Source organism: Varroa destructor, unplaced genomic scaffold (assembly GCF_002443255.2).
Source record: "Varroa destructor unplaced genomic scaffold, Vdes_3.0 BEIS01000005.1, whole genome shotgun sequence".
NCBI classification, from domain to species: domain Eukaryota; kingdom Metazoa; phylum Arthropoda; class Arachnida; order Mesostigmata; family Varroidae; genus Varroa; species Varroa destructor.
In genome coordinates, this window is record NW_019211458.1 from 30,611,541 (window position 1) to 30,619,881 (window position 8,341).

At 39.2% G+C, this 8,341-nt stretch overlaps 1 long non-coding RNA gene and 2 other non-coding genes across 3 annotated transcripts; 1 reads left to right on the forward strand and 2 right to left on the reverse strand.

Moving 5' to 3' along the window:
- The first annotated feature begins 269 nt into the window (after positions 1–269).
- Positions 270–4,814, forward strand: LOC147755547 (uncharacterized). Its single transcript, XR_015327949.1, has 3 exons — positions 270–487; positions 2,874–3,006; positions 3,601–4,814. It is a non-coding gene; the product is annotated as an uncharacterized LOC147755547 (long non-coding RNA).
- On the reverse strand, positions 3,650–3,720 carry TRNAG-GCC (transfer RNA glycine (anticodon GCC)). Its single transcript has one exon. It is a non-coding gene; the product is annotated as a tRNA-Gly (tRNA).
- Positions 4,065–4,136, reverse strand: TRNAH-GUG (transfer RNA histidin (anticodon GUG)). The gene has a single exon. It is a non-coding gene; the product is annotated as a tRNA-His (tRNA).
- Positions 4,815–8,341: the final 3,527 nt, after the last annotated feature.

An 8,341-nucleotide genomic window follows, 5' to 3' on the forward strand; every position in this document is an offset into this window, starting at 1 on the left:
GCTTGGTACAATGGCACCCTGTGCTGCGCATTGCCAAGCACCGTTGAGCTGTCGGTGGCCACCTCATAGCTACGAGACTTCTGACAGTTTGTGAGGCCGCCACGAGCGCCCCGGGGGCGCTATGGTCGCGCTTGAGGCGACGGCACGCAACGAAACTTTTTTGGCGGGTGTGAAACTCAAATTTGTTGATGCTAGCGACGGTCGGCGTCGCTGCCGATCCCATAGAGATGGACGATTATAGACGTGTTGCGTAAATAACAGGCTGGAATAATGTAATGTTGTTCTATTCAATAAGTATATGGTTTATTGATTTCGCGATGATCAATCAATGTGTTTATTCGTAAGAGCAGGTGTACTGCTTTGTCTGGCTGCTCTACGGTGATGTTGAAAGGTTGATGAGTTAGTTATCGGCTGTAAGCGTCACGCGTTACAACTTATCGGGGAAAACCGCTCGTATGATTTGGTGGAAAGTTATAATTGGTCAAAGGTATTTGCGTTACTGTGGTGGAAACGTAACTTATATGCAAAAAATGAGATCGTCGAATACCAATAGCGTTTCGTGTGAAAAATTTTTGATTGTCCACAATTACATATATTGTATATTGTCATATTGATATAAGCTTTACAGATATAGATAAAACATTTTCGTATGGACTTTCGGCGACGCTACAATTAAATATACATCATATACAAATAAAAGCTGCAGGGCATTCAGAGAGTTTCGAAATTCTGTTAGAGACAAACCGAAGCTTCTAGATTTTGGGAAAGACAGTCCTTTCACGTTGTGCTTTTGTTATCTTGTAATAAATATTATTTAGTTAGCCACCGGCAGTTGTGCACAAAGCTACATAATAGAGAATGCCAAACCTTAGACTATCCTGCAAAAAGAACTATGGTTTGCTATCAGTGTGAAAAAGCGCTCTGTTCCTTAAGTAGGTTCCTCTTCTATTCTAATAATAATAATAATCGAATTGTGCGTTCTATGTATCTATTTTTTTTATGTATGTACAGATAAAAGGATACGCTCATAACCAGCAAACGTTGCCAAATTTTTCATAGAGTTGAGTAGCTGTCCTTACGCTGAATGGAAAAACAAGGGCCGCCGATATGACAGTTTTAAATAGACACAGAGGTCGTGAATGGCTACACGTTATTACATGCTCATAAAGTCTTTCTTCTTCCGAAACTTGAATCGGGACACGTTCAAAATCATTAAGCCTATATAAAATGCATATATGAGCCCCCTCACACTAGACCTACGTAAAAAGCTCTCTTATTACAATTTCGACCCTGTGTCAAGTTTAGCAATAATCTCTGGCACTGGGATTTCGAACGTGTTCCATATTCATATGTCAATTATCTCACTCTCCCGTTGCCGTTAGGCTGTCGCTAAATTATCGTTGGCCCGGTTCCGCTTTGCGGCCTTAACATTCAAAGTGTCGAGCGAGAATGGGCTCGGTAAACAAAACAAGTACACACACTTTATGAAATATGTGTAGAAGTTAAATTTTGCTCAAACGAAAATCAAATTCTGCCCTGGTTCTATAGAGTAACTGTCGCACTGGTGTAGCTCAGAAGTTCGCACCTATTTTTTTTTTTTAATTATTCTCATATCATCTTTACTGTAGGCTTCTGTAGTCACGTCGAGCTCACACGCAACGCTCGGCAAAACCGTCTTCGAGACGATTAGCACGTACATACAAGCTTCCTTGTTTAAAAGTATAGTATCAAATACTTGATCGCTCTTCTTGAACTTTCGCTGTGGCTCAACGGTTATTCAAGTGATTGCCTTTTAATAGTTTTACCATTAAATTCTAAGCTGCGAGGCCCTAAGTGAGCCAGCTATGTCTCAGACAAGAGCCTCTAACTTATCAGATGTACCATGTCACGGATATGGTATAAGCTTTGTTCAGGGAGATGCGAGCGCCACTTTAGGTTATGCAGGTCGATCGGACGGTCTAAGAGATTGCAGTACGACCCGGACAACAATATAAACATAATTGATATATTCATTTTGATACACCGCTATATAAGTGAGTTGAGTAATCGAGGATTGAAGTTGATACTACAACTGATTTCCATGCTTATTATATATTTGGGCAGATTAGTCTAAAAAAAAATGCCTTGTCAACATGAGTTGGAAGCGTGAGTCTACGAAAGTATGAGAAACACTATTCTTTGTTACAAGAAATTTTCTTACATTTTTAACTGTTCACTATTTGTATATTGAGATGCCAGTATAATCATCTCATAAGATCAGTTTAGTGCTTATATATGTATATCAAATGAGGCATCTACATTATTTTTTCTTTAGGAGAAAACTTTTTGTACGTTGTTTTTGAGAATGTATTTAAACAATGACAAATAATTCTACTAAATTTTTTCCACGTACTAGAAATGCCATGTCTACTTAATCAGCATTATTCGCTGCAATTACAACAAATACAAATAAATACAAAACATTCATTTTTTAATCCGCAAATAACGCTTTAATAATAAGCGTGCATCAGGCAGTATTGGTTAGAGTAAACTCGTTAAAGTATCACGTAAATAGGCTATATAAAAAAAAATTTGTAGAATTTAAGCTTGTACTAACAGCCGGTCAGGAGTCTCAAAAATGGTTCAAGAGGTACAAAAAGAGGCAAAGAGTTTTACAATAACGAACGGTAAGGGCTTATTATTAGCCAGTTAGGCCAGTTAATATCCTCGTCTCTAAAACGCAGATTTCTGTATCAAAAGCCAAGGTGTATTAAAACTGGGCGTTCAAGCCATTATGTTAAATCTCGTTTAAGTTTAGATTCGAGTCCTCCTCGAATTCGTCAGAAGCCGCAAGGAGGTTTGCAACGCCGTAAGGATTTTTGGTTCGTTTTTAGGTTATCGTAGTTCCGCGATGCCTCCGCACAGCCACTCACCGACCCCATGTTTCGGCACTAGCAGTGTCTTCCAGCAATATCAAAAAACAAAGTCAAGCAGACCATCGGCCATCGGCTCCATCAACACTTATAGGTACAGCCAAGTAATTCAGTCAGTTAGCCTGATAGACGGACGTTGCAAGTACTAATTTGCTTATTACACTGTTTGTTAGTCTGCAACACGTTCTGTTCCCACTTGAACCATTTCCATAGAATATATTATTCGGTGAAAACTATATAACGTATAGTACTGTGTGAAATAAGAACGCTCTTGTCGACAATTTTTGTATAAAATCATCATAATTTCTTGATCGTGCTTGACCCACAAACATTGCCCTTGACAAAGACATCGTGATATGATTCCGATACGAATTTCCATTCACTTCAAAAAATGTCTCATTTCAATATTTATTAAATGTCTTTTCGTACTTCTTATGGCATCCGTCCGTTTATTCGATGCTTTTAGAGACGTCTCATCATAAATGGTTTCCATACTATGAGACAAACTCAGAAGCAAGTATCGCTAAAAAGTACAATATGTCTACGTTATTGGAAGTAGGCTAACGCAACTACGGATCTTTCATGTGAGATGTAACTGTGGTATCATTTTGTTCATATTTGCAGAAGAAATGCAAAAATAAATTTGCTATAAGTAAAATTGATGTAACTAACGATAGTGTGTATGTAGCAGGGCACGTTGAGTCAACATTAATCCCTCGTCAATTACGAGAAAACGTTGCGTCGGCCGGGAATCGAACCCGGGCCACCCGCGTGGCAGGCGAGTATTCTACCACTGAACCACCGACGCCACATGGTTATGTGCCGCGGCTAACTTATCAAATAGATAAGACGAGAAGCTAGACGCCGAGCAATCTTTCGACGACGCTAAGTGTATTATTATAGGGTGTAATATTTTAATTTTCGGTCGCTAAATTTTAGTATATTTCGATATTTTTTAGCATAATTTGCCCAATGAGTCCTGAATATATAAGAAGTCCAACCTGAATATATTCTGTGTGAGAAAGTGTACAGCGTTAGATTGAGACGTTTATAGGCTCTTCTCAAAAAGTCAGTTGTAACATACGTTGTTATACTATCCTAACAAACATTAGTGCAGAAATGGACAAATCTCAAAAACTAAGGTAAAAGTTCTGCCGTGACCAGGATTCGAACCTGGGTTATTGCGGCCACAACGCAAGGTACTAACCACTATACGATCACGGCTACGGACACCACGTTCGGTGTCGCACATCTGACAGAGCCAAAGCCATTGACAGTGCTAACCAGATAAAATTTCTAGAGAAAACAGTTATCATCTGTGTCTTTATCGGCACTTAGTTATTATCGCCTCTCATCTCTGAGTCGGCAGTTGGTTCAGTAACGGATATTAAGGGTAGAAAGGAATACTTAATCAAATAATTACAATACAATGTAGTTACAAGTGTCTTGCTAATATATGACTTTCTTATGACCGCCTGATACAGGTAAATAACAGATTGTTAAGAAATTTGTGATGAGGTGGCCTGAATAAAACACTTCATGCACTTAGATTTTCTACCATTTAGTTACATGATTGTTATAGTTAAGTTGAATTAAAATATTTAATTACTTCTTTCTAGCATTATGATTAGTTATCACTTCGCAGGAGCTATTAAACAACAGTTTCGGTAATAACAAATTAGCACCTCTATAATTTCAAGTAATTTTTGTCATTATTCGAATAACTAGTGGCCGACCTGAAAACTTCAAGGGCTATTTTGGTCTTAATTTACGATAATAAAATAAAGAATATTTTTATTGCATATTGAACTGACAAAATATGATACACGAATGAAAAAAATTTACATTGTAAACCAATTTACTTATAAATAAAATGAGAGTATATTAAAACCTGAAGTGTAGTAACTATGATAGTGATTTATAATAGAGACGTAGTCGATAAGTGCAGTTATCGACTTCGCATTCGATACCGCAGTAAAACTTTTCATCTATAGGTAAAACATTCAATTCTCCAAACGCTTGTTTAGGTCAGGGCGATAATATTTACCCACGGAGTGTCTCGCAACAGCTGGGTCTACAAAACCGATTCATATGTAATACAAATAACTGTAGCCTATTCAGGTACGCATACAAGGAGTTAGGTAGACCGCATACATGCCATCATAGTCTGGTGCTAATAAAGAGCAATATGCTTCTTTATATAAACACAACTGTCGTTTCTAGGAGATATAGAGATACTTAGAGAAAAAAAAAACCAAGATGACTCGCTTGGCCTGTGATAATGAAAATAATGTGTTCATTGGTAAAACAAAGGCCCGGTGTCAGCGCCCGTATCCTATATTAATAATAATAACAACAACTTGATGATAAATATTCCCTATGTTCATACTGTTGAGCCCATCCATTGCTTTTCGTACATGCCGTGCTGTCATTTACTAGCAAGAGCTGGGAGACGGCGTGTAACAATCGCCGAGTGGCGTGGTAGCATCGAAAGTGGTTCCTATCATTATTTCAGTTTTTAGGGCGCGTGTTCAAATCCCGCCTGTGACATAATTTTCAACATTTCAAAAACCTTCGACTGGTGTTCGATAGCAAATACTAAATTTGTATGACAGTGACGTATTTTCTTGATATATACACAAGTACATATAACCTTTTCAGTCAGTTTGACTATAAGTGTAGGTCGTGTGTTTGGATAATGTGTAGCGATTTTTTTTTCTAGAAGTTTACGTCCATAGCTCGTTTTTATATATGTCGACCCGTACCATTGGCTGTTTTAGAGATCATCGCCATCCGATGATGATCGGTGTGTGTGGCTTTAGTGTACATTTGATAATTATAATTTCTACTGATGTCGTTATTGCGCATCATTAGAGCAAAACAGTCGTTGGATATCACTTTATCACTGTTTTTATTTAATTGCAACTCATAAAAGCGTAACAGAACTTTTTTGAATCTATCCCGAACGTTCTGTGCATAATTCGCGCTAAAAATAACCATTCTTATTTACACGTGCTGCACAGCGTTCATGTACCGTTAATGAGACCTGATGCACCGGTTACCATTAGGAGCCACTGTAGCCAATTGCAGGTTACAGGACAGGGTACCTGTTGCATGGTGCCTCTTCTACATTTAGCCTTCATTCAGGTACGTATTATAAGCATCGGTCGAAAAGCTACTTCGGAGCTAAAGAGTAAAATAATATGGAAAAAGAGCACATATCGACTTTATTTGTTTCGGCTGTTCTAATACCAAATATCAGCTCCATTGTTAGAGAAAAACATTTTGTCGAAATTTTTGTGACTATTTTATTTTGGGGACTCGAAGATCTAAACTAATGGATATTACATTTACAAAGTATATTTGAAGCAAAAAGTACCTCTTTTTCTTTTACATAATGCGATAATTAGGATCCAACAGCGAGCCTTTTTTTTTTAAATCGGATGTGGCCTTTTGCCAGAAGGTGAGGAAAATCGTATAAACAGTTAAAATGCATTTAGAGATTATTGAATACATTGTAATATATATATATATCGAACTTAATGATTCGATGATGACGAATTGTTATAGTTTACGATTATTGTGAAAGTTTTATCAGAATACTTCTCGCGGCAGAAGTTCTTTAAGAACAGACACCCTAAGCGACGTACAACTAAAATACAATTCGGCTGCTCCGAACCGGTCGGTAATCACCTAATTGGTAAAGGTAAACCGCAATATGATGCTTTTGGTGACTGAGAGACCTTACGCGTAATCCAGGACTTATATTCAAAGATTAAATCAATCGTTGTCTCTCGAATTTGTTTGTCGTCTAGATTTAGCATGTTTTCCAGTGGACCATCGAGGTTCATCTCTTCAAAATTCGCCCAGAATGACTCACAAACATTGAAAGTTTTGCTGAGATACAGAAATTTTTTAAGGAATTGTAGTGCCTCGAGAGTGTACGCATATTCTTTTCGACGGAGCGAGGCGTCGAGTAGAAGATGAAGTGCATCAGCCTCAGCACAGAGCGCAATGAGTCGATCGGCATTCTTCGTTGGAGGGGTAAACCGAACAATGCTTCCGTGTATTTTTTGCTGGAAGGCTTTTTCAGGCAGAGGGAACAAGGCTAGGCATCCCGTCGCATTTCGAAGCTCTTTTGGTGCTTCAGTCAGAATGGCGTTCACTAACGATGTCAGTGTTCTCTGGTAAACTTGCACTCCGTCCCACGACACTAAGCAGTCAAACTTGGCAGCCCGTTGAAGAACAGAAAGAACGTCGTATTTAAAGAAAATATGTGGATTACTTTTACTTATGCGGTCTACCAGGCTTATTGTCACAAAAAGAAGGTTGTAATTATACGATGTCGCAATAATTTCGAGAAGTCGAGGGAAAATATTCAAATGTTCTATTTTCCGTATGGCATGTGCCCGGTCAGGTAACCTATCGAGCATTCGATCAAGCAGTCCACAAGCCAGGAGAACAAATCCGTCGAATCGGTGCATCAGAAGCTGCTTGATTTCAGGCAGATAGGTCATTATAATGTCTGCTGACAGGGACGTCTCGGAACCCCAACCACAATCGGCGTGCGCAAACGAACTGATAATGTTTAAGAAGTTCTTTGGAAAAGAACTGCCGAAAATTCGGGCCGCGAGTGAGCTCGCCAGTGGCACGATATCACTGATCAGGTGCGGAGCCCCTGCAATGATCGAATCTAGAGCGAATCCTGCCATGCAAGCTACGTTTTTATCATCGGAGTCGAGGAGCATTAAAAGAGCTGGACAAGCTCCGTACCTTATTATGCGCATTTTACGTTCTCCACAACTTCTTGCCATACAACCAAGCAAAAGTGCGGCTTGTTTCTGGATCTTGGGGAAAGCATGGGCGTTAAGAAGCTTTACTAATTGTGGCACTGTATTGAGCTCGATAAACGTATCGAATGGTGGTGTGGAATTCAAAAGAATAGTAGTTAACATCATTGAGCAACCGCGTATGATCGTTTCATGATCCGCAGAATGGAGATCCTGTACGATTTTGGCGATGTTTTCCTTGTCATTGTCGTATGTCGCATGGACCTTTCTTTCCCTTCCAGCCCTATTTTGACGAAAAGGCCACAGTAGATTGCGACCAATGTTGAAAGCCATTTTAGGTCAAGCCAATGAAAGACACTGTTGGCAGTTTACTCGAAGCTTATTCACAGATCGACGTTGCTCCTAATCTCGCGTTTCATGAAGATTGTAACTCAGTGATAGGGCACGCCAAGCTGATGTGGAACACAACCGAGGAAATCGATACGATGGTGTAGCTTTACCAGTGACGGTCCAATAACAGCTGATGGTTTTAAGCGCCATGTTGTTGCTTGTTCAGCGAAATGTCATCCTCCCCACCATGCGTCGCCACTAGTCTTGTTTAGAGCATTATAATGCCAAAAAAAAAGCTGACACTCGTTT